The sequence below is a fragment of the Plutella xylostella genome, chromosome 16 (assembly GCF_932276165.1).
Source record: "Plutella xylostella chromosome 16, ilPluXylo3.1, whole genome shotgun sequence".
In the NCBI taxonomy this organism is placed as follows: Eukaryota; Metazoa; Arthropoda; class Insecta; order Lepidoptera; family Plutellidae; genus Plutella; species Plutella xylostella.
Genome location: NC_063996.1, coordinates 6,290,843 through 6,318,351, shown reverse-complemented (window position 1 = coordinate 6,318,351; position 27,509 = coordinate 6,290,843). Strand labels below are relative to the sequence as shown.

Genomic DNA, 27,509 nt, shown 5'->3' with positions numbered 1-27,509 from the left:
GTGGAACCATTTCATTGCCCGTGAGTGTAAATAATATACAGATTGTATAAATATAGGTCGCTCAAACTGACTACGTCTTCAATGTATACAACAACAAGTAACGAGGCAACATACAATGATCCAATAAATTACATAACCCAACATACTGACGTACGGTAACATTATTAACGTTACCAAATTGTAGTCCAAATACCTCATCAAATTTAACTTCTTTACGCAACAAATCATCAAACCAATCTAGTTAAAGGAGAATGGCCATTTCTCTATGGCACCATGACCCGCCAGAGCAGCCATTGATGAAACATATACTGATGTGTAGCCCATGACTACAGTATATTCTGGTGTTAATTTTATTAATATGAGGCATGGATGAACGAAGATATAGGTGCTGAAAGATCAAGTCTTTGTACTGACTAGATGCTTTAGATTTTCTTTAATATTTTTCCATCATTTAGAACACCTTTATCATTGAATAAAAATAGGTTTGGTTAGTGGCTGCAAAGCGGGTCAGATTTGGCCATTCTCATTTCTTCCCCTGTCCGTCGCCGTAAAAAAAAATACATCACGATTACATATTGATTGGCCGTATCAAATAACAAAACATCTTTTGTATTCCTTTCATCGATACCACATAAAGGTGGGTGTACGCACCAATTGTCAAAATGACAAAATCAAAATAGCATAATATCAATGGGCAAGGCTAGTACAGTGAGCGCCACCTGAAATGCGTCGCTTTCAGTCCAATGTATCTCTTACGGCACTACAATTACGGTATAAAGTTGCAGTCATCGCTTGCATGAAACTACATAATGGTTGACAACTCGTCCAATTTACTTTGTCCCCTGGTGAAAGGTTGTCAGCACTTTTTTATAAATCTTATGGCACTGTTGTTAACACGTTTCTTTGCTTGGCATTTATTTTCATCAGATGCCATAGTTCAAATTGAATGATCAGGACAATAGATAAATCGATCGAGGTATGTCTGGATACGTAGCGAAATGTAAAGATTTTTGACTTAGTAAATAAATAAATTTTGTAGGTATTAATAAACAAGGCTCTCTTCAATCGAGTATTTCATCGGTCCCAATGTATCTAGGCTTGAGTTAATAACATATCAATCTCCTGTTTAACCCCTGACACGAAAAATACTTAAGTATAAACTTACAACAAAATAGGTTAATAATAATGAAACATGTACTTACTTACTAATTTACAACGAAACTAAACCGGCAGTCGAGTCGTGGTCAAATAATGGTGTTGTTTATCAACAATAAAGCTATTCATAGATTTATAGATACACGGCGAGCTTTCCTGCCAACCGTAATTAAAATCTCAAGTTTATCTTTAAATCTCATTGTACACGACTCTCATAATCTCATTAATTAATTTTAATTTGTCTCAGCGTCTGTAGTGATATCTTCAGCCAGATTTTCTTGGCCCTTGGGTTAAAGGAATCTCGGGTTTATGGTTATAGTGTTAAGAGTTAGTGGAAGTGAATGGGTGGGTTGTATGAGGCATTGTGGCTAGTTCTCACATGGGAGAAAGCTTGGGACGCTCTCGGGAAATATGTATGATGTTAGGCCGCGCGCACACTGCACACCTATAGTAAACGTGATAAATTATTATGAGAAGTTTAAAGTTCAGTTGTTTACTGTACATACAATTGCAGCAGTTTAACATATTTTTTATAATATGTGGGGACATCTCACAGACAGCCATCCAACCCCAAGCTAGGCAGACCCTGTGTTATGGATATCGGACAGCTGATATATCAACACAAATACATAGATAGATACATATTAAATATAAATTTCAACACTCAAGACCGAGTACAAATATCTGTATTTAAACAAATATCGGCCCCAGCCGGGAATCGAACCCGGGACCTTCGGCATAGCAGTCAGGGTAACTAACCACTACGCCATTCAACCGTCCTTTCCTCATAATAAACTCGTATGGTTCTAAGTCAGATTCGTAGCGGTGGCTGGAAGTCATATTTACGATTTTAATTGGTAATATTCAGATGCGCTGTTTAATGTACTTTAATATTGCAGACGGCGTTATTAAGCTAGCCTTATCCGTTTAGGAGTAATTTGGTGCTACGGCACTTGAACTTTTTCCTTGCTCGCGAGTGTATAATGGTCATTACTCTAAACAAACCATGTCACTTTTAGTGCCAATTTCTCCATAGTCGGTTAGAGCATAACCAGGGAGTTGACTTTTGACACATCTGTCATGAATTTTATATGGAGATGACGTTTAATTTATAAATCAATCCCTGTCGGTTAGATAACCGACTATGGAGTATTGGCACTTATCATCTCTATTGTGTACAGACCTTTACCGCGGACTCCTCATTAGTGAGGTTAGAAAATGCCTGAAGATACGTCTAGAAATGCATCTCTTTTGATATACTCCAGTATAATAAACGAATGGTGTAGTGGTTAGTGACCCTGACTGCTATGTTGAAGGTTCGATACACGGCCGAAATAAATTCATACTGTGCTACAAAAAACTTTAAACACTGTTTAACAAGCGTTTAAAACGTAATTTGACAGATTTTGTAGGCGTTTGACAGCGCTAAACATCAGTTAAATACTGTCTTAAGTTTTTGTGGAAAGGCCCATATTGGCCCGTTCTCAACATGGAAAATTGAACAAGGATTAATAAAACCATTGTATTAGCGTTGTCTTTCGAACATCAAGTACTGAATGCATTAATCTTTATAAACGTTTTTTTAACAGACCCTCAAAAAAGTCGCGTATCTTTGAGACCTAAATGGAAAATGATAGATAGTTAGCTATTTGTTTGGGACTGTTTCTTAAGGTTGAGAACATAGACAGCCTGTTGAGGTACTTACATTCATAAACTTGATCGATATACTCAGCCATTATCGTATGTTTTTCTTTATTATAGCGAACCGAGTTTGTCCTACTTTCAGTCTAGTTCAGCCAGCTGTCCTAGTGTTGTCCTAAAGCGGCGATGGATGTGTGGACTGTACGGAACATGAGGGTTAGTCTATACTGAAGAAAAACTAACAATCAAGAGCCGTGCAATCGACACGTTTAATACAACGACATAGAGGCGTGGCTCGCGCAGTGACGCTCCGAAACTTAGGTTTTCGTCATATATGGAGTGACCCCCCAGAAACAAGTCTATGGTTTTCTACTTTTCTACAGGCTGGTTATGGTCTTTAGACTCTTTAGTTTGTTTTTTTGCTTCCTTTCTTTTCCGTAGTAGCTTGAGTTGGCTAGGTGAAATTGTAAATAGTTAAAGCTGTAGGAGAGAGCCACCGTTAACATAATAATTTATTTTTGTAGATGAATTTTGTTTTTTTCATAAATTCGACACTTAAGTATTTAAAAAAAGCATGTAAGTAGGTATATTTAGTTTTAATTTTTCCTGTAATTAGTTTTCGGGTATCCTGATATATACGGGCCGTTCATTCATTAATTCAGTCTGTATAAATCTGAATTCAATAATTGACATTACTATAACAAGTTATATTGCCTTGTTATTATAGTCTGATAGTCATACGAAGGTTGTAAAGAATACGTTATTAGACTACTTACTCATAGGTACTATGAGGTGTTTTTACAGTTTAATTGCACATTACGAGAAAACTAGGTGATAAACCTCTAAATGATATTATTAAACAAGGTCTTAACACGATTACATTGAAAATAAAGTGTTATAAGTTCAACGAGTACTACATAATATATATGAAACTAAGTAGGTATGTTTTGGAGTAATTTGTGGGTTTATTTTTTTATTTTATTTTTATTTATAAGTATACACAACAGGTTTAAAACATTTTCTTAATTAAGATATGATAATGTGAGATAATTCAAGTTGCTTACCCAAACACATGTACAGTGTACACTGTTAAAAGGTATAATAAAATAATATTATGTTAACAGAGGACTCAAGTTACGGTAGGTTGCTTGACGGCCGAATGGCGTAGTGGTTATTGACCCTGACTGCTGAGCCGAAGATCCCGGGTTCGATTCCCGGCTGGGGCAGATATTTGTTTAAACACAGATATTTGTTCTCGGGTCTTGGCTGTTGATATTTATAATTAGTATCTATCTATCTATATATTTGTGTAAATATATCAGCTGTCCTCACCCATAACACAGGTTCGGCCTAGCTTGGGGTTGGATGGCCGTGTGTGAGATGTCGCCACATATTATTATTATTATTTATTATTAGGTAGGTAGTTATTTTGCTTGCTGTAATAGTACTGCTGTATAATGTAACTGAACGTTGAGCGTTTTAGGCAGTGTTTAATTTTTACGGGGTGTTGCTGTTAAAGGTCTCCCTCTACTCAAACGGTCACTCCGTGATTTTTTTTCGCGAATTTTCGAAAGTCTTAGAATAAAAGTAATGAGTTTTAATGACCTTCAGAGTTGCTCGGATCTCTTTCGGCTTAGAAAACCCTTTTTGCAACTTTTATACCTGCTGTTTTTTTTTATCAGTGTACTTGCCGTTGGTAGGTAAGTAAATGCTCCAATCGCGAAAAACAGCTGAGCAATTGATTTACCAGTAATTCCGTCCAGCCTGATGAAATTTCATGATCTTATACCTAAGTGCTTTTAAATATAAATTGACTAGTTTTTGTATTATTTAAAATGCAAGAGATCATTTTTCTTTGGAAAGTATTTCTGCTGTCACCGTATTACATATTTAAAAGAATTAAAAGGACAAACTTGACTCGGCCATATCCGGTTTGCCCACTACCGTTTCCTGTGTATGACGAAACAATTTTTTATGTAAAGTTCAATACCTACTTTAATTGCAACAAAAGCAGATCACATAATGTGAAGTGACATAATATCGAAAGGAGGTCTGAAGTCTGAAGTCTAGATTTTTAATTATTATCATTCCATCGCGGTGGGTATTATGTTGAGCTAATTTATGGAAGTGGAGCTAAATTATTGTCACAGCAAGCAATTATATTTTATTAACTTGCTAGCTGTTTCCGCGAGCTTCGCTTCGCCTTAAAAAGTTTTCACGTGGGAATTCCGGGATAAAAAGTAGCCTATGTTCTTTCTCAGGGTCTAGACCATGTGTATACCAAATTTCATTCAAATCCGTCCAGTAGTTTTGGCGTGAAAGAGTTACAGACAGACAGACACAGTTTAGTTACTTTCGCATTTATAATATTAGTCAGGATTTCAATATTTAAGTGTGTTTACGTTTAAAGGGTGTTGCTAATAGAGTATAGTGAAAGTAAGAAGTAAGCCGAAAGGGGGTGACTTAGGCGGTTATTCAGAATAAATTGTTCTACAACTTTTGGATATTCGTAAAACACTGTTTTGACTTAAAATAACTGACTTCGAAAAAGGATCTGTATGTTTTTTTTTTCTTTCCTCCAATCCGTGCCCACATTCTCAAAAAGTATAAAATTTACGATACAAAAGTGTTTTCACGATCAAAACTTCTTTAATGAATAATGACCCATAACAACCTCTTGTTCTCATATACTTACTCGGTACATAAAAACGGAGTGTCAAGGCGAGCGTTAACCATTACCATATGATCTATCAGTCTTCTTTATTATCGGCGGGTTAAGGGCTATTTTGGCATTAATACGAGACCCAGACAGGGTGGTGGAGAGACAGATCGCGTGCGGCATGCTATCTCTTTGATTTCAATCCCAGTTTACACGAGTTATGGGAACAGTAGGGTTACTCTAGGTAGTCAATAACCTAACCAACGTTAAAACCCCCGACATTAATCACTAAGCCCCACTTGCACAAACATATTAAATCTAGATTTAGTGTTAAATCTCGATTTAGTGTCAAATTTTATATGGACTGACGGTTCTTAAATCGACATTTGACACTAAATCTAGATTTAATATGTTGGTGCAAGTGGCCCTAAAAGACGCATAACTTTTGAACGGTTAAGGGCTGATTTTTCAATGGTCAGATAATTAATGTTATCTGATTAATAAAATTGTTACTGTCACTGTCTAGTACAAACGTTCAGTCGCGAAAGCATCAGAATTATTTCTCAGATAACTTTTAACTGACTATTGAAATATCAGCCCTAAGCTGAATTTGATAAAATATGACTAAGGACACTCGGTCTAACAGTCATTATCTTTGACCCGAAAAAAAATAGGTAATCGAAAATCGGCTCAGCTGTTTGAAGATAGCCATAGACAGATACACAGATGCATAGACTAACAGATACTTACTATAGAGCTTCCACTAGGTTATTGTATTGTTGACGTTTCCTTATGTCTGGTAAGTAAAGTTGGTTTTCCTTTGCAGTCGTCAAATATGTATGGGATTTTGAATGTCTAAAATCCAATAATATAATGGACAGAGTATAAGTCACGTTGAACTTACAAAACCCCTCTTTTTCGTCGAGCGTTTAAATATTAACGATCTAAGACAGGTAAATAATGCAATGATAGAGTCGTGGTAACAGCAGAACTCCGAAACTTCTCAACCTAGAATAACCCCCCTGAACTAAATCGAATAGCTCGAGCATTGACAGGTGCGAAGATTGGATGGTTGAAGTTGCAATAAAGTTTTTGAATAACTCATCAAGAAATTTAACTTAGAAGAAACACTTATGAAATAGACAGAAGTAGCTTTATGTATCCTACATTCATAGCTATATTACTAAGGGTAGCAATAAAACGAGTGACTGTAAATTACAGTTCTAAGTGTCAAAATTAATTAATTTGGGTTATAGAATTACTAAGTGAGCGACTGACTGCGAGTGACGAGAAATCAACAGAACAGCAACTTACAAACATTAATTTGAGTTACTTAAAATACAAAATGAGCAGCTTCATAATATTTGAGCGACCTAATATTTGTTTGAGTGTCAACGTTACGTCCTGCATTTTTTTCAATATTTGGCAAATGTATTTTTTATACTGAGCGGCATTTTATCTTAAATGAAGTGTTTCGAATACAAACACCACTTTGAAAAATACACTAATGAGCAGATGATACTCTGCGTATAATGAGCTCACATTAAAAAAAATAAAAATAATATGAAATAACTATTTGAAGAAACACTATTCTATTAGTTATTATTGAAATATAAGGGTAATTAATAAAACAATGTACTCCGTAAAATTAAAGTAATATGCATGTATTTATTTCAATAAAATGAACAAAAAACGCTTCAGTCGCTAAAAAAAACTTCTTATTAATAGTAAGAAACATTGATAGGTATGAGGGAGGAGCCTTACTACAACTCACCTGACTGCAACGATTCGTCGCCCCGCCCGCGCCCCCATTCGAATTCGCGCGCATTTAAAAATCTGTAGTTTTCATTAAAAAAGCGTATCAAGATAAAAAACATAAGCCCTCAAATAGAATATCAGTAACCAATAATCATTAATAAAGCAGCATACAAAACTTTGCTTAAAGTGAACTTTTTAGTAGATCGATAGTATAACCTCACTTAGAAAAATCGAATCTCTCTTAATATTGAAGTTGCCCTCTCTGTATTTCCAGTCGCTCACTTAGTAATTAAGTCGCTCGGATAAAATTTTAATATCTGAAATGGATATATCACAATCCACTTTTTGTAAGCTCGTTCTGGATTTTATTATAAATCAATATTCGTCGTCAGTTTAGTTAATTTTTCGCTTACTCAAATTCATACGCTCAAGTTATTAAAACAATATGTCATCATCAGTCGCAAAGTTTTTTTTTGTTCGCTCGTTTTATAATTCCCCTATTACTAAGGGTAGTTTTATATAGAAAGATAATTTGGATATAAAATAATACTTACCTAATTCATCACGACCCATCACGTCCCCACTGCTGGGGCACGGGCACGGGTCTTCTTCCAATGAAGGAAGGGTTTTAGGCCTAGTCCACCACGCTTACCTACTTAGATAGGTATAAATAAAAGTAAAAAAAAAGTTACTTAGAATGACCTCTGGAATCACCACTTTTCGACTCAATATAACTAAAACTTTAGCAACACCCTATATTATTTTATGGCTGTTAAAAAACTTTTTTATTTTAACTATTACTCGTGGTATAAAAGTGGCGGCTTCACAGCCTTGGCTCGGTCTATATTGGCGCCTCCGCCACTCGTCTACAGACATACTTAAGTTATTTTAGTTCCATCCATCGTCACGCGATGGTTCAAAGTATTCTGAGTCAGAAGGAGATACTGATACTGTCACGAAGGATTAGTTGAAATCAAATAACCTAACCAACGTTAACAACCCTGACATTTAACACTAAGGCCTTGTTTCACAATGTCTGGTTAGTGGCTACCTGTGGGATAAAATACATGCTGTCACTGTCAAAAAAATAATAATAGAGAGTGACATCATGTATTTTATCTGACAGGTAGTGACTAACCAGACATTGTGAAACAGGGCCTAAGTAGCATTTCCCTTGAAATGAAATGGGGCTAAGGACACTCGGGATAACATTACCATTCATCCTAAAAAAACAAAACGGAAATCGGTTAAGCTGCTTGGGAGCTATACGCTACCACAGACAGATACAAACACACACTTAAACACAGTAAACTTATAACACCCCTCTTTTTCCGTCGGGGGTTAAAACTTTTCTTTTAGTACAGCTTTGTACCTTAGCTAGGGAAGCGTCGGACGCCGTCCGGCCCGCTGGACCAACGTCCTTGGGCAGCCTAGTGGCTGGATGAGGAAGGTCGAGGGCAGAGGGCTATATCCAGAGAGTCACTCTGTACTGACGAACTAACGAAAAATAATTTTCAAGCTATCGATATGTAGAGTTGTAGGGCCGTGGTAAACGCAACGCTCCACTAAGAAAAAAAACGGCAGCGCTAACCATGACTTTATTTCGCTTTATTAACACATTGATGGACACTAGATTAACTCATAAAAACGCACAACATTTTTGTATGGGAGTTGAGTGATGGTTTGCTGGTGCACATGCCGGCACACTGCCTAGGCGCAGTAAAGAAAACACGACGTCAGTGACCGTTGTGTGCTTGTGAGTGCACACTTTTTTCTGTATGAAAACTTATTGCTGTGTGAAAAAAAGATACTCTGGGTGCACATATAACTTTGAAATCCTGCCAAATAAAGCACTACAAGATGGTCTTCATACAAACTCTAGGTAAAACAGGACTGCATTGACCGTTGTTGAAATAATGAGAAAAAGAGCGGGGACTGCATTCGACGTTGTGATTATTTTCTAAAAGTGTGGAGGACGTCAAATGCAGTCAGTGTCCGTCAGTGGGTTAAGCGTGCCGACTGCGCGACAATTTTAGTTCGCCTAGAATCAGTATTGTATACGTAATACGGCCGCACAGAAGTTCTATTTGAAGGATTTTCTATTATCTTCACATAATAACTTAGATTTCCGCCGCTATAATGTGTCAGAAAAGGTGAGGGTCAATAGTGCTGCATAAATTTATACAGGCTGTTGCAGAAATAGTACTTACTGTATCGTGTAAAGATATAAATAAAGAAAAAATGTTTCAGAATGACGAATTGTTAGACATAGATTAATTAATTGTGTTGCGTAAAGGCGCTAATCCTTCTTATGTGTGCTTGTATTCTATCCTTGAGTGAAATGAGACACCGTATAACTTTCGACCATTCGCTTATATTCGTACTTTTCGCACTTTTACAATTTTTCACATCAATCACAAAATCCCAGAATCAATCCATCTCTAGTCCATAGACCAATTCCCCAAACGTCACTACTTTTTTTTTAAAACCTCCGTTACATTATGAAGAAAATTCAATTCTTATTCCAACAATGTTAATGAACCTAACAATTGTTAGCATACAAAAATGCCTACCTTTTCCCTGCTTTTCCCTCAGAAATTCTGCAGCGTAGATAGACTTACAGATATTTTACAAAAACAGATATTATGCACAAAAATAAACCACTACTATTTAATTTAACAAAAACAGGAAGTGGCAACTTGGCAAACAGCCCAGCTTAGAAAATTTACTGCAACATGCTATAATAATACAAATAGCACAACTATAAAGGGCAAAGGGCGTATGTTGCAGTTATATAGCGTTAAATGGCTGTTCATAAAGTGTCTATTAGTGCACGTATGGGCAGTAATGTTATGTTTGTATATTTTAGTAGCTTTTGATCTCTTGAATACTTTGACCTATGTTCTAGATTCTAGACACAAAATTAAGTACTAAGACAAATGTGTTTTGGTATGAGTTTTTGCCTACTTATAGTACCCAGGGCTACTTGCACCAAAATATTAAAACTAGATTTAGTGTTAAATCTCGATTTATGCAATAAATTTATATGGACTGACGTTTCTTAAATCGAGATTAGACGCTTAATTTATTATATAGATTTAACATTTTCGTGCATGTCACCCCTAATGTAGATACTGAAATATAAATTAATAATACCAACCCCTTTAAGGGAGGATTTAAATTATATGGAAAAGTTAGCAATGGGATTAAAATTATGGCGTCACTTTTTAAAACATAATTTTAGAGAGTTACAGCATGTTTTATCCCTAAGGAAACCTTTATTCAGTCATTACAAAATAAACACTTCGGGTGAATTGCATAACAAAGTTAATTAAAATTTAATAGCAAGAGGTTATAGATTTAATTTTGTTTAATTTTGTTGTGCAAGACACTCTTAGTTTTTTTAAATATAAATAATTTTAGAATTTGTCCCATTTAAATGTGATTTTATCCCGAAGATAGCTTTATCCATACATTGAGAATTGTAGTTTCTTGTCAGGTCATCTATATACCTGCATAGAGGATCACTTTACATTTGTTACAACCAGCTTGCATTATTAGTTATTACAAAACCAGCGCTGGGATGCATGGATGTGTGTGTGTGTGTGTGTGTGTGTTTGTGCAACAGGCAGATTAGGCACTTCCACTCAATTGGGAAACATACAATTAGTTTAGGAAATCTATGTTTCACGTAATTACGACGTTTTGAGAAAATCATTGACATTTAGTACGTTCCGAATAACAACGTGAACAGAACAAGCATATTCTGGCACATTTTGAAAGAAAGAAAGAAAGAAAGAAAGAAACATTTATTTGACACACTGAACAATAAAAACAGAAACAAAAAAGAAAAAAAATACTACAAAAAATATATATGAAAAAAAAACAGAAAATAATACAATACAAACAAACAAGGTTGCTGTCCAGAGCGTCAAAAAGGCACCAGCTCAGCGTGTGCTGTGGCCAGAGAGGCCACAGCGCTGGTTTTCAGCTGGCCCTTAGTGTTGTGACCTCAGTCACGAACGCGAGGTAGGTATACTTATAATTAGGATCGGTTGTGTTGTGTTGTGTGTATGTGTGGAATGTGTGTATATTTGAGTAAGCTAGGTAGGTGTCTAAGTAGATATAAGTAAGTAACTAAGTACATTAAGTAAAAATATATATTTATAAATAATAAGACGCAAAATACTTACTAGTATATTAATAAACCATAAATAGTATACTAATTTTGCTATTATAATACACTCACGGGCAATGAAAAAGTTCCAGTTAGAAAAGCACCTAGTTACAAGTTAACGAAAAAAAATAACTTAATGGCGCTTTCTGTAATATTTTTGTACATTTAACGGTGCATCCAAATATTACCAACTAAAAACGTAAATATTTGGTTCAAATTTCCTATTAATTTTTTTAAAAAATTGAGCTCATTTGGTGTCTGCATTTTGAAAGTGGAAATGTTTCTTTGCACGTGAGTGTAATACTACAAACAAGCAATAAATTATTATACCTAGTTAATTAAATTATACTTACCTACAACTAAACATAAACCCTATTTAACAGAGCAGTAAAATTATTTTAGTAGAACAGTGGATTACCACAAAGTAAAACGGATGCATTTTACATCAATGAAAATCAAATTTTAGATAACATTTAGATTCATTGAGAAGAATACGTACTTATACAAGTCCTCAACAAGTAAATAATTATTATTTCATATTATACTTTCGTAATAATATCGATAACATCATATTTACATTCAAGATTCAACTCCTCCGAAACTGACACTGGTATTACTTAATTTCCTCAATACTTGGAACCCTTTCACAGTAACCGAGATGCATCGTGCAGGTATTTCCTCACCTCCCTCACCTTCTTTCACTTGCCGGTGCGATCAAAGCCTCGTCCAGTAATGATGGAGTGGTAGAAATCATGAGCGGTAGCGGCGCTGGGCCAAACGGGCTACTGGAGGGTCACTTTAAACCTTAAAAAACTCCCCAAACTCAACACTAACAGTCGCATAACTTATGAACGGCTTAGCCGATTTTGGTAAAATATGGCTAAGAACGCTCGCGCTAACATTATCTATAACCAAAAACAGATAAAAAATCGGTTAAGCCGTTAGCTACGTTACCACAGACACATACACAGTAAATCACGGAAACGTTAAACTGATAACACCCCTCTTATTGCGGGGTTAAAATCAAGACCGCTGTTCGCTTCTGCTGTAAAGATTGGTCGAAGATTCCATAGCCCTTTCACTTTCACGCTGCCATCTCGTATCCTTAGCATAATACGACAAGTCGCACCTTTAGTACAATAGTGACCTAACTCAAACTTTTGGGATTTTTACTTTTTGAGCTGGACCGACTTAAAATTTACAGCTCAACAAAATGGCTGTCTATCTACCAAATTCCATAAACATGAATAATAAATGTTATACACCAGATTCAAATGAGTGAAAAATCACCCATTAATTTTAGTTTCCCCATAAAGTCGGTTTTTTGAGTTAGGTCATTATTGTACTAAAGGTGCGAAGTATCATAATAACGTTGTGAGACAGGTTCTCAAAACTATTTTATAATGTGTGAGAATGGGAAATCTTACTTAATCCTAAGTAATAATTAATTAAAATGTTAGCAAAAGTACGGAAATGAACAGGAATTGTGGTCGGATGTTATGCATATTGAGTGAGGGAGAGTGAAATGACAGGTGCGTCGTACAGGTTATCTAGATATAAGTATAAAATATAAATAAGTATAATTAGTTATTAAGTACCTAATTACGTAGAATGATTCATCACGGACAAATCTCTGTGATTTTTGTGATGCAATGATATAAGTAATCAATAATTCTGTAAAATAATTTGATAAATAAATAATAAAAAAAAATAATAATAAGTATATACACATATACATACATATGCTCATGACTGTAATCCCCTAAGGGGTAGTCACCCACGTTTCGCTGTACATTTGCACTCACGTGATAGGTCGCGAGCCGTATCGCCGTTTTAACGTGTCGTCCGAAGCACGGAAGCGTCCAGAAAAGAACCACTTGAAATCGGTCACCCATCCAATGGCTGACCGTGCCAGTTGTTGCTTAACCTCAGTGGTCAGTTATGAGCACCGAAGCCAACTCGACTACGGACGCTTCAAAGACGCTAGATATAAGTAAAAGTACCTTAATTTATTCATGTCCCCGTGTGATAGTGAAATGCGAATTTAACACATCGCAATAATCGTCCAATGGTGGCTAATAAAGTGGCTATGCTGGACATACGTTTCGCCCAAGAAACCGAATTACTAGAGCACACGCTGAGCTGGTGACATTTTGACGCTCTGGACAACACCAGCAAGTACAGGTTGCAACGCGAGCACTAATTATGTTACGTTGTAGATAGATAGAATATTCTTTATTTGTACACAAGAACAGAATGAATAAAGCTTATATACAAACACATAGGTAACAAAAAAGGCGGTCCTATCAGTAAAAGCGATTTTTTCAAGACAAGAATATTTATGGTGTGTAAGAATATTTATGTTCAAGCTTTTTCATAAAATTTTCTTCCAATGCGTACAACAAACAAAATTTCCAAGAACAAATGGAAACGTTCCCCACTCAGCCCTCTCTGTAGGCGGTCGTTCCATCAGTTTTTGCCACCAGTTAAGTACTCAGCAGACCACCATAAGGCTTATTGTTCTTTACATGTTACCGTGCAACGCCGGGATTTCTTGAAGCATTTCCGAGATTTTCTTCATGGGAAAATGGTTTGTGTATGCATCTTGAATGGCTTACCTTCTCATATTAGGATGGGTTCTTGTGCACCCTATGGAGTCAGATATAAGGGCGATAATCTATTGACATGAAGTGTTTACTCAGGTGGGCTCTTCGCGGAATCGTCTACATATTGATGATTGGGAAATGTCTGTCGAAATTGGTCGATCCACTGTGTCCTCTACAGGGTGTTGCAAAAAGGGTATCACTACCTAAGCCGAAACCTACGTGTGCAGCTTGTTATATCTAATTTTGAAATTCTGATTATATGTACATATTTTCGTGCTTAGATATAACATGCTGCACATGTAGTTACGGCTTAGTATACCATTTTTGAAACACCCTGTATAGTGCGATTCTAATGCCATTTATTCAAAGTGAGAGAGTATATATAAATTTAAGAGTCTATATCAAAGCTAACTTACGGTCAGTTTTAAATATGACGTTGTAAGCTTTAATTTTCGCAAAAAGTAAATAAGGTGTACTTTTGTCAAGGAAATGATCTTTGGTAATTCTGAACAATATTTGTTGTACCACTTTTGGAAATTGGTAAAAAGCCCCTTTCAGCATTTGTTTACACCCTGTATAGTATACCTCAAAATAGCCGGTTTTCCAAAACGATTTCAGTCAGCTGTTCAATAGTTATAAGCTTGTAGCAAATTCCTCACTATTGTTGTTTTTCTTGTTGAAGTGCTGATACTAAATTGTACACCCGGAAAGAGAAGTTGGAATTTCTCTCCCCAATTAAATAACGATTAGCAATAACAGCTTGCTATTTTAATTATAGCACTTCAGCATAACAAGCTGGAAATGCTAGTTATTGGGAATTGGCTTTGCGTGAGCTGTGTTGGCTTAGTGGTACCGTAACCCACTGAGCTGGGTTTTAAACTAATTGTTTATGATTAAGATTATAAATTTACTATAATGTTAATACTACTGTAAATATACCCATAAAGTGATTTTAATTTTAAAAAGAAACATTATTCTTTATAAAACATTTATTATATTATCGAATGAAATTGCATGAGTGGAGTTTTTATGATGTCTTTTTTTTATTCTTATTTGTAGACTGCCGAGCGTGCGCCGCAAGTAAGTATACAATAAGGGCCAGAAATATACATACGTTACTCGAGAAGGCTATAAATGCAGACATGGATGGGTTCAATATATTTTATTTAATCATGCCTAAAGCAAAAGAACCACCCAAGTATAAGTTAAAATTTTCTTGCCGTTATTTTTCGCACAATAAAGAAGGCGAGCCAATATCGATGAAACTGTTCAATAAACTTTAAAAAGAGATCCCGATCCAGGGCGTATAATAACACATTAATATGGAAGTTACCGTTACATATACAGGGTGGTTTTTTGTTAGTGACACACTTGTTGGTAGATGAATCTACCTGCGATTTCTGTGTGTGTCCCCTTAATGAAATTGTCTCAGTATGACGGAAAATGCATACAGGTACGGTGAACTCACCTATCTCACTGATAAAATGTTACCCTTTATATACCGGTTGGTAAACTATCGGTGTTGTTGTGGTCGACCAGGGTGGGCTGGCGATTCATCTTTTAAACATTCTGTACTTCAGAATGAAGGAATTACGTAAATAAGTTTACAATTTAGATTTTCTATGTATAATTATTTAAGTTTACATTCATGTGTATCAAGGTTGTTTTGACCATCAATAAGTTTAGAAAATACGATCGATGTGTAACGTAAATCAATAAAAACATAAAATTAAAGATAATTACTCAGTTACGAAAAAGACAAATTTTGTTATGTGTACCTGCCTAATTATTTAAGCGCTTTTGAAAGTCATCATTAAAAAATATAGGCAACGCTTGGCAGATTTACGAAACGATATAAATAAAAAGTACATAATAAATAGTTAATTTTTTATATCTTTATTATGTAAGCAAATATGTATACAGATCATTTAATCAAACTGTAAATATCTATGTACACAATAGTTAAATAGGTAATAAGTGGGGTGTTTTTTGTGACGTTTATTTTGCACTAATCCATCTCGTTCGTATATTGTTAATCTATGGAGTAATGTATGGTTAGTTAGAGCATCATGTGAGTGATGATGAGTTAGAGATACAAAAATGTGACCTAAAACATGACAATTATTTATATAAAGTAAATAAATATTATACACGTCATACTTGAAGCAGCCTTATTTTCGGTTGATATAAAAAAAAAATAAGGTGGACTTATCGATAAAAGCATTAAGTATCTAAATGTTCACGCAATTACCTTTCCTTCATGACTTCTCAATAATACGTCGATGACCCGCGCAACGTGGGCCATTCCCATATGATCATATTTTGTCATACTACTTGTTAAATTCGAAATTAAAAATTGCTTAATTGCATTACTTATATTTATTTATTTATTTCTAATACTTATATTATTTAACAGGATACACCTAACACAATAATACAGAAAATATACGTTATATCTTTTATATTTCTGCATCGAATTTCTCTGTTTGTAAATAACAGATTATACATATAGGCAGTAGTTATTTATTTATGGCTGGTAAAATTGTCTATAGGGTTATCTGGAATAAGCTTTAAGCGATAAGGCAGTGTTTTGTATTGCATATAAACCTACAATGTTGTATTGTTGGAACGTTGGTATCATCATCACAGCCCATTACGTCCCGACTGCTTGGACACGGGTCTCCTTCGAATGAAGGAAGGGTTCTAGGCCTAGTCCACCACGCTGGCCTAGTGCGGGTTGGTGGACATTAAAACATAATTACAGAGAGTGACAGCATCTTTTTTTCCCCATAGCTAGCCATTATCGAGACATTGTGAAACAGGCCCTAAAGACTTAATTAATAGCTGAAAAATTTAAAAATAAATAAAGAATGATATTACAGTGTATGAAACAGGAGTGTTCTGAAATCACCAGTGTAACAGGTTACTTTCACTCGCCGTGCTTGACGGATGAGCACAAGTCCAGGGGTTCCCAAACTTTTCATATCAACGGGTCACTTAAACGGTGGTTGACTATCTCCGATAGTTCAAATATGTTTTTCCATAAAAAGCTAGTAATAATGGTTCGTCATGCTCATAACTATTTTGTAGGAATTATGTAGCACTAACGACCTTATGTATAAATATTATGTTAACAAAAATATTAGGTAGGTATAGTTCGGAACCCTTTATGCGCGAGACCCACTCGCAATTGGCCGGGTTTTTTCCAACAAAAGTATTTTACAAAAGTATTTATTTATTCGATTGGCCTGTAGCTAGGGGCACAGTTTGGGAACCCCTGGACTTGCCCGCCCCCCGGCTATACTCCAACGGTTTCCGGTCGTTAATTAAACTTTTTTTATTACGTAATATGTAACGTTTACGGGTGACGTTCTTAACTGGGTCGGTTCGGAAATGACAGGTCATTTTTTGAGATTCATATTTTTGCTGTCCTGTAATTTGTTTTGAAGATTTAATTGTAGTTTATCTAATAATTTAGGTTCATAATAAATGTATACTTATTCAGCATAATTGAATATATTATTATGTGCAATTGTGCATAAAAAATGTGGTTTTAAGAGTTGTTAGTTCAACAACCTACTATCACCTGACTCCGCGTTGTTCTATGCCTTCTGCCTTAGATAACCCGTGCATGTTCATACTATAGATAAACACTGCTTAATCTTTGTGTTTTAGGTGTAATGATTTATTGTAAGTGATTTATAAATTAAAATATAGAGGCTGGTATGAGCACAACAGGTTCGAGATTACCTTTGTAAATATTATAATTTGGTGTTTTGATTTTAATTTCACTACTTTTTTGTTACAGGTTAGTAGCAGCAGCCCTATGGTTGAATAGTATGAGTAAGTTCCTAAGCACAATATGTTTTATATTATTCTAAGCAATCGCAGGCTCATCGATAAATCTGATAATTTATCTTTGTTTTTGTATGTGATATTTGTATTTACTCCATCTAGTTCATAGTATCTTTTATCAAAGGCACAGAATGACAGTTAACTAACGAACGTATTTTAGCAATATTAGGCACTCCTTGAGTGGTCTACATTTATGACTATTGTACCCCTTGGTCAGATAAATAGTTCATGCCAACTAAATTCGTGATATGTCTTGGACATTACACTTACACAAATACTACAAATGAACCTTAATTGACCTACACGATACATAACATTACATACGATTGCAAAACATAACCCCTCTTTGATATCAACAACAATTATTTCATGAATACAATGGCGTACCTATTATGAAATAATAATCGAATAAGATATGTGAATCGTTGATACAGTATTATCTGAAGCGATTACAAATGTCCTTCTGTCACGTTTTTTGCGATTACTAATTTGCCTTCTCGATTTTCAATGCGATTCAAAATATTTAAAAATAAAATTTGTATGATGCGTATTATAGGTATTCAAAGTATCTATACGTGTAAGTACCCGATTTATTGAAATCTACATAGTTGCAATCTGTAGCAACTTTCAATTAATTTTCCAATTGCTATGAATTAGTACCAGGCAAATTGCCCTGTCAGAAAGAAAATTGACACAATAATAACTTGGTAACATGTGCTGCTTAAATACAGGGTGCAATTTTATACGTGGGAGTCCTAATACACTGATTTGAGCGACATCGACACAGCTAGAACATAATATTACTTAAGTACCTACTTTTTTTGGTCTTTTCTTAAACTTAAGTTAACTTTGTGGATGCATATTGCATGACTTTGTATTACTATTAAATCATTTAAATATTATTAAAAGAATATTTTCCAAGGATCACCTCATAATTTTTCCAGACTAGATACTTATAACGTTTTTTTTCGCAGAAATTCTTTGTTCTGAGTATACTTTACTCTTTACTGCTTGACGATCATTCATGTATAAAATGGCAGCCTGTATACGTTGTAAAATGTTACAATTTTTTCAGTTTCATATGCAAATGTATCATCGTTCTGCTGGTTTAGTTTTAGGCAACAGAGCGTGTTTTTATTATGACTTGCAATTGTGAAAGTCAACTAGTAGGTACCTTAGAGTCACTATGTAATTTTTCAATCCATCCTTGATTTATTTATGCAAACTTTATTGCGAATTATGTAGCGGGCATTGCGTGGACCAATTATTTTCGGGTCAAAAACTTTATTAAGGTATCAACTAAGTAGGTATAGCAGGCTAAATGTGTTGCTTAATTGCAAAAATAAATATGAAATGCTTATCTTTTAAATACACTCACGAGCAGTGAAAAAGATCCTTTGACTTACACCAAATCATAAACGTAAAAGGCTGTCGCCGTCTGCACAATTGAAGTTCATTTTAACTGCGCATTTGATTAGAATATTACCAACTACTTAGGGCAGGGCATCTGGCAAGGCGGGAAGACGGCAGATGGACCAAGGCAGTGTCGGAGTGGCCGTGAGGGAAGGCGATCAGTCGGTAGACCGCCGACCCGTTGGTCCGATGACTTTAGCAGAAGGGCTAGCACGGGGTGCATTTAAGACGTGATAAAAGTTTTGCATCGCACTAACGCACATCGCTCAGCCTCAAGAGCGAGCGCGACGGAGAACTTTTGTCACGTCTTAATGGCGCCCCGTGCTAGCCCTTCAGGATGAGTGTACCTATCACAGGACCGTGCGTCTTGGCATAACATGGTGAAGGCTATACCCTGTAGTGTGCATGTGCATCATCATCAGCCTAATGTCAACCACATAAGCTGATGATGATGATTACCAACTACGTAGAAACGTAAATTTTGTGTTAAATTTTAAATAAATTTGTTTAAAAAATTGGGGATATTTGGTGCATTGCATGTATTTTGGTTAGGACAGGGCGTCTACGTACTACGACTATACATATGTAGGTAACATAAATAATGTAGTAGTGGTTAGTGACCCTGACTACAAAGCCGATGGTCCCGGGTTCGATTCCCGGCTGGGGCAGATATTTGTTTAAACACAGCTATTTGTTCTCGGGTCTTGGATGTGCCCGTAAATGGCAATAGGCCCGCCCCCTATTACATTGGGACTAACATAACACTCTGGCGAAAAGTGGGTGCAGCAATGCACCTCTGCCTACCCCGCAAGAGAGTACATTAGTACAAGGCGTAAGTGCGTGTTTTTTTAAAAATAAGTACTTACCAAAGATCTACAGTCAGCTGCATAAGTATTATGCATAGTAAAAGTGTATAGCTACTTATGCGGCTGACTGTACAATACGAATAAAAAGGTAAGAGTAAAGGTGCTTACATAGAGAATCGGGTTCCATGTATCTACCTGTACCGGTAACCTGATTATGCGAAAGCGCTCACTCACGGAGCATTTCCCGGATTTATAAATATCATTCATGAGCGCTTTCGTATAATCAGGTTACCGGTACAGGTAGATACAGGGAACCCGTTTCTCTATGTACCTAAGCACCCTAAAGAAACATGAGTACACCCAATAATCGTTCGCATCTATCACTGTGTACCTACGTCCAGCTACTCATTACAAAATGATCATCAAGATACGATCCATAAGCTAAGAAAGCGAACGATGGCAAAAACTGATCGAATCTTACTTTCCATTTCACTGTATTGTGCGCCGCAGACTCACAAAACGTCAAAAGAAAGAAAACTGACACTTATTCTTTTTCTAATCGTCTTCTCGGCAAAGAAACTGTCTATACAGCCTATTGTGTTACTGCGCCATCGTGTTGCTACTATTCATTGATTAGAAATGTTCTATTAGCTTATCTAGATATTTGGTCTTATTTATTTTTGTAGATAGTTAGTGCATTTTTTATCGGTTGCATAATACATAATACATTATAGGGACAAGCCCCGTAAGTAAATTGTATCTCACCATAAATCTAACTTGTAGGTGCTACATTTGTCATATTTTATACAATGTTTTATTCTCCTCTTCAGAGCTAACAAAATGTCCATAACCTATTTTGAGAGGTTTCGACAACGTAGTCGTAGGTACGTAAGTCATTGTAAGTACTTATAACAATATTATCAATAACATTTAGTATGATTGTAAATTATTCGTCACGATCGGGGACGCACACAATATTGATTCAAGAGTTAAGTACCTAAGAGTACTGCCAACCAAAGTTCTCATTTTGAAATTCGAATGTTGCGTAAGCCATCTACTCATAAATCTCCCTGTTTGGGATTCCGTGCGTTAACCGCTCCATTTACAGCCAGCAATAAAGCGTTATGATTATGAAATTCAATTTAAAAATCGAATTCCTCAATTTTATTGTGACAGTTCAATTATTTGTCGATGCGGTAAAGGAGGTTCGTGACCGACTCTTTGCTTTCGTAGAATAAGGAGTCAAAAAAACGAACAATGATGGCCGCGTGTCCATTGTGGGAATACCAAAGAATCTTCGGTCGTAGTTAATAACTACGTTAGTAATCTTCGACAGCAAAACTCAGTAAACCCTTGACCAACATGGCAATAACTAATATTTCCTCTTTGTCTACGGTTCCCACTGAAACAATGGTGTCGTTTTTATCAACAGTGCATTGTTGCCTTTCAATCGATACTGCTTGCGTTTTTTTGTCCGCAGATTCAATAGGTGAAATTCAAATTGCGATAATGATTCTTGGTGTTTCTTCAACTACTTGAAGCTTTATATGTGCTTTTTGAATTATCACATACCTACCTACTTACTGTTAAGATGTAAGTTTTTTTTCATTAAGTAAATTGTCTCTTGACTCAGTGCGATGAGAATTTATCACCCCGACCGATTATTACTAATGATACTATAGCTTCCTGCCCTAAGCCGAGCTAATTATTTAATACATTATTTTTTGTGGTAAGCCTCTCATCATCATCATCACACCCATTACGTCCCCACTGCTGGGGCACGGGTCTCCTTCCAAATGAAGGAAGGGTTTAGGCCTAGTCCACCACGCTGGCCAAGTGCGGGTTGGTGGACCCCAACACAAGCAAGCTTGTGCTGAGAGAGTTGTCGGGTAAGTGGGCAACCCGACTGTCAGATGTTTTCAAGCCGCCCGAAGGCCTCTGACTAGGCTTAACGACTGCTACCGAAGCAGCAACCGGGACCCACGGCTTAACGTGCCGTCCGAAGCACGGAAGCGTCCAGAAAAGCACCACTTGAAATTGGTCAACCATCCAATGGCTGACCGTGTCAGTTGTTGCTTAACCTCAGCGATCAGTTACGATCACTGAGGCCCGCTCGACTACGGACGCTTGGGGTAAGCCTCTATGAACTGATAAATAAGCGCTTTTAATATTTCCATAGGTTAAGCTAGAAGCGTTTATTCAGTAATCGGCCATAGACATTGAGGTGCCCACATCAATTAATATTATCACCTAAAAATATATATATTTATGAATATTAAATTGTCAATGTCATCACTTTGCCATTGACATTGATGGGATTCAAAGATGACCCTACGATGTTTTTACAGAACCTCCTGACGATTTATTGGCAGCCGTGTGCACATTAAGTCACAGTTACGCCTCAGGTAAACAAACTCCCGCAGAAATTCAAATAAAGAATGCGAAATTCACATCGTCAACGAAATAAGTGTTGCCAACATTACGCAACAACATTCGCTGCGGGTACGCGTGGACCTATGGGAACCTGTCACGATGACAATCACGCAATCTGGCGGCCATCTTTGTGAAGATGGCTCTTCCTTGTCTTCCTACACAGCCTTTCTATAATGTCTCTTCAGATTTAGGGTTTCCGTAATAGTAGCAGAATAAAGGTTGTTTTCGTCCGGTGCTGTTGAGGTCAAAATTATGTTGTGTGATTCTGCATGCGTGTTAGCTTGTATGGTTCCGAGTTTGATTTTGACAGCGCGGGAAAGTTTAGAATCTCTTGACGTTGCTTTACCTTTGACAGCTCTACCTCTACCATAAGTTCTTGGGTATATTATACCTATGTACTTATTTGTAATTAATTTATACTATATAGGTATTTAGTACACTCATAATTAGAGCTTTTATGGATGAGTAGTTTAAAGACTAATTTAAATTAATTTTTTAATTAAATTAACTTAATTAAGAACCGTATTTATAGTCTCTATCAGGGTAGCAGAGTATGTAGTAAAACATACTTAATTAGTATACCTATTGGTGCTACAGAGAATTTCGATGTCCAAGAATCACTTTCAAATACATCCATTAGCAGACTGTCTCTGCAAGAGGTCGTGCTAATATTATTATTCATAACTTTTCACACATTAGTGAGAGATTTCCATAATCTCTTTTCTCGCTCACTCTTGTATACATAACCATCTCATGGTCTCACCTGTTTGCATTGGAGCAAGTGTTTTCAATGTTAGTAGTGAAAATGATATTATAAATACTTACACATACTGAGGGGGTCACTCTCTAAATCAACGAACGAACGACCTTTTTAACCGACTTCAAAAAAAGGAGGAGGTTCTCAATTCGTCGGGATCTTTTTTTTTATATTTTTTTTATGTATGTTCACCGATTACTCCGCCGTTTATGGACCGATTTTGAAAATTCTTTTTTTGTTGTATTGCATTGAGCTCCCAGGTGGTCCCATTTTTTTTTCAGAATTTTAGTTCACCCCCAAGGGTGGGTAAAGGGGTAAAAACAGGGTATGAATTTCCATTTTGGGCACCTAGTAACCGATTCTAATGAAATTTAGAACGTAAATATAGTTCTTATAACAAAAAAATATGATGGTGACCTTGAGCTGATCTGATGATGGAAACGGAAGGCAGTCAGGGGAAACGGTATATAGCAACTACTTCGTGTTTAGGCTTGAATGATTCGTATTGATTAGTAGGACTTTTTGGTATCATTTGCACCTTACTTTCGATTGAAAATTATTGCAAATAAACTAAAAACTATAAAATAAAATAATAATTAAAAAATTAAAAAACCGACTTCAAAAAACCACTAAAATGTAAGAAATAATTTAAGGTTTACACAAATTCTACTCGTATGTGACAGTACAAATATACCTAAGCAGGAACTGTTCTTTTTTGAAGTTGGTGCCATATTTCTTTAGATTACTTTGTCACCGCACCAACATTTTTTAATTATTATTGTTTTTCCGAAGCTTCGGAGCACTGCGCTAACCAAGACACGACTCTACAGTGTGTTGTTTTTCGGACCCGACAAACTTTAAGGGTGGATTCTACGTAGTACGGTTGTACGAGTTCTACGAGAGAGAAAAAACCCACATATGTGGGGTTAAATTTCAATATTCTAGAAATGGCGGCCATTTTAAAGTTTCTTTGAACTTTTTTATGTAAGTAATTCTGGATATCTAACGCAGCGATCGCGTGACTATTTTCGTTCGTTCGTTCGTCGTTCCAGAAAGGGTCACCTCCGGGTACTCACTACCTTTCCCCCTATACCTTTTACACTCTCCTTTCATTTCCATTCAGCAGTATCCTTTACCAACTCCCATGTTCCCACCGTGGCGACCCCTGACCCGGGATCTATAAAGACAACGCTACCGGGACCTGCGCCTGCGCAACGTAGCGGTCAAAGCGCGGCTCGTAAATTATTGAGGAGCATCGGAGCTGCCCATCGCGGGCCGCTCCTGGCTGATGCTTCATTCTGAACACCAGGGAACTTACTTTTCTATTTTTTTGTACACCTTATTTCCTGTTTTTCCTGTACCTCCTGCGGGTTGTCTAGCCGAAAATTCTTTTAGCATTAACTCCACCCTTTGTTTTGTACTTACTTTTATTTGAAATATTTATACAATAAAGAATTAAATTAAAAAATAATAAGTTCGGCAAATACGGAATCCTTATTCGTCTTCGCCATGTCGAGAAACTTCACAACGTTCAATACTTATAGGGGGTCAGATATCCGCGTGGCAGACCGTACCCGGTTGCACAGAGTGACCAGTCGAGTGGTAAAAAGTGGAAAGCTCACAAATCGCTTTTCTTGCTTAGATTGCGATACAGTGGGTGATATCAACAACAGGTTGGTGGAGACTGTCCACACGGTAGGGGCTAAGTTCTTTAAACTCCGCCGCAAAGATAGACCTCAAAAACTAACCGATCGAACTCTAGATCTCATGGCTGAACGGTGCTCGATGAAACTGTAGTACCTATACCATTTTTGAAACACCCTGCTTTGGTTCACCCATTCTAGAGTTATACACCTACCTAATAGTGTAACTTATACTAAGTGTTGGTGTCTATCGGCGCTGGAGTCTCGGCCGGGAACGAACCCGGGTCCGCGTGGGAGCGAGCGCAATCTCACGCAACCTGCCGCATTGTCTCACTTCCGCCTCCGTTCTTTTCGTGGACTGAAAGAGATCGCTTCTTGGCAATATGCGTGTTTTTTTCGTGATTCTACATAAGTATTTTGTAATGTAGAGATATGCGCAGATTCAAAATTATAATGAGTTAAACACAAGCATTAATTAAATAAATTAAATAGGAATTAAATAAAATTTTAAATTCGGAAATTAAACCGAATATACTTTAAATAACCTAATGCCTGTCTTTTTCACACGATAATAATCTTTTATTACCTAATGATAACGGTATGTAGATATTTAACGTTTTATTGAGTTAATTAATAACCTTACGTAATAAAATCCGGCAAAAAGAATCCATTACTTACGACATTTAAAATTCACGAAAAAAGTTTATAAGTCATAATAATTATCTATTTTTGTCAAAATCTGCTTCGTGATCGTTCATTGACCTGTAGCTGGTAGGTACCTAAAGAGGGGGAGTCACTGTCTAAACTAAATAGACATTCATTCGACTTTAGTAGTGACCCCACTGCTTCGCAATACCTACCTATTTTGTTGATTTATATATTCAGGCGAACTAGACACTTATTGCTTGGTGTTAAGGAGTTCGGCACCCATACCCACGTTGTTGTCACAGGTTGGTAGTAAGTGAATTTATCACCAGGTACTTTCCCAACGGTAGGCATGAAGTAAAAGTTGTTGAGTTGCTGTTTTATTATCGGGTGTTAAAAACAAAAGTGTCTACATAGTCTAAATGTAGGTAGATGTGTGTACTTAGCTTGGTACTTTAAAATTTTAAATTAATTATGACCTGTTTCTTATTTGAGTAAATCGACGTAAGCATAAACTTAAGTGTCACAGCTCTGCTTTTAACCCCCGACAAAAAAGATAGAGGTTTTGTAAGTTAAACGTGTACTTGTGGTTGTGTACACATACAATGTATCTGTCTGTATTAGAGTAGCACCCAAAACCTGAACCGATTTACGATTTGTTTTTTTTTGGGTCATAGGTATAGGTAATGTTTCCTCGAGTGTTCTTGCCATAATTTATCAAAATTGACCTAGCCGTTCAAAAGTTATGCGACTTTTGTTATGTTAGATAACTTATCACTAACTCACGGGCAATGAAAAGGTTCCACTCACAAAATGCTGACATCAAACAACCCCAATTTTTTCAAACAATTATCTAAAGGTTTTAACAAAATATTACCGTTTTTAGTTGCTTATATCCTGATGCTCTGTTAAATGTACTATAATGTTGCAGAAGGCGTCATTAAGCTAACCTTTTCCGTTTAGGAGTAATTTGGTGATTTTCTCAGTGGAACCTTTTCATGTGAGTGAGTGTATTATAGATATCTTATCATATAGGTATGTTCTGGTAATTTGAAGTGCTACTCATTTAACTACACTTCCATTTTGTGAAATTCCAAAGCAAATATTTTAGTAAGGAAGTAATTCTGTACGTACCTACCTAGGTACTTTCTAAATTACTCCACAGCTCTGAGAAAGCAGGAAATATATTGACGTAATTTATAGATAAAGAATGAATGGTATTTACTGTAGGGCCAGTATTAAATAGTTATTGGATTTTATACCATTTTACATATATATATTGCTCGTACATGAAGGTATAACGACTTACCATAATATTAATAGAGATTCAGATAGCAGTAATTTAAACAAAGCAGTTTGAAAACGTTAATAAACTATGTTCAAAGTTCATCTAAGTATAGGATGTAAACAAATAAATATAAATATGAAAAAATGTACTTATTTGAATTTGAATTTGAAAATTGGGATTCCCTTTATTTGCCCCAAACCAAAAAAAAACGAGTACAAGTTGCTGAGTAAATAAAATTTTCGACAATTTCCTAGGTAAGACTATTGTTTTTTAATTGGGCCATTTGCTGTCTGCCTTTTGTAAGTGGAACTGTTTCTTCGCACGTGAGTGTATTATGTCTGATATTGCTCAAAATAAAAGCTCCGCCTTCAGTCCTGCCACCAGCATCACCAAACACAGGCGGAACATCCGTCACAGATTAGCATCTTCCACAGAAGCGTCACCTCTCTGATCTTCCAGTCATCAGTTCACAGACAATGTGAAACTCCTTACATGTCTCTGCGACTATTATGTCGCATACAATGCCGCATTGTTCCCCCGTCGTCCCTTCCCAAGACGTGAAAGTTTACCTTTCTACAGATTTCAGAGATTCTGTTTTAGTATATGATTACTGTGACAGTGTTTTGTTTTTAATTACGCGAGTCTGTGTGGGATTGCTCACTATCAAATAAAG

At 36.2% G+C, this 27,509-nt stretch overlaps 1 protein-coding gene across 3 annotated transcripts in view; it reads left to right on the top strand.

Moving 5' to 3' along the window:
* Positions 1-27,509, top strand: part of LOC105386197 — a 77,911-nt gene that overhangs the window by 27,615 nt on the left and 22,787 nt on the right. For 2 of the 3 annotated variants that reach the window (XM_048626540.1, XM_048626539.1), the window contains one exon: positions 17,805-17,839. The exons of the other annotated variant lie outside the window; for it this stretch is intronic. The gene's annotated coding sequence lies outside the window, so the exon portion shown is untranslated. The remainder of the gene's footprint in view (positions 1-17,804; positions 17,840-27,509) is intronic. 3 annotated transcript variants of the gene reach the window in all.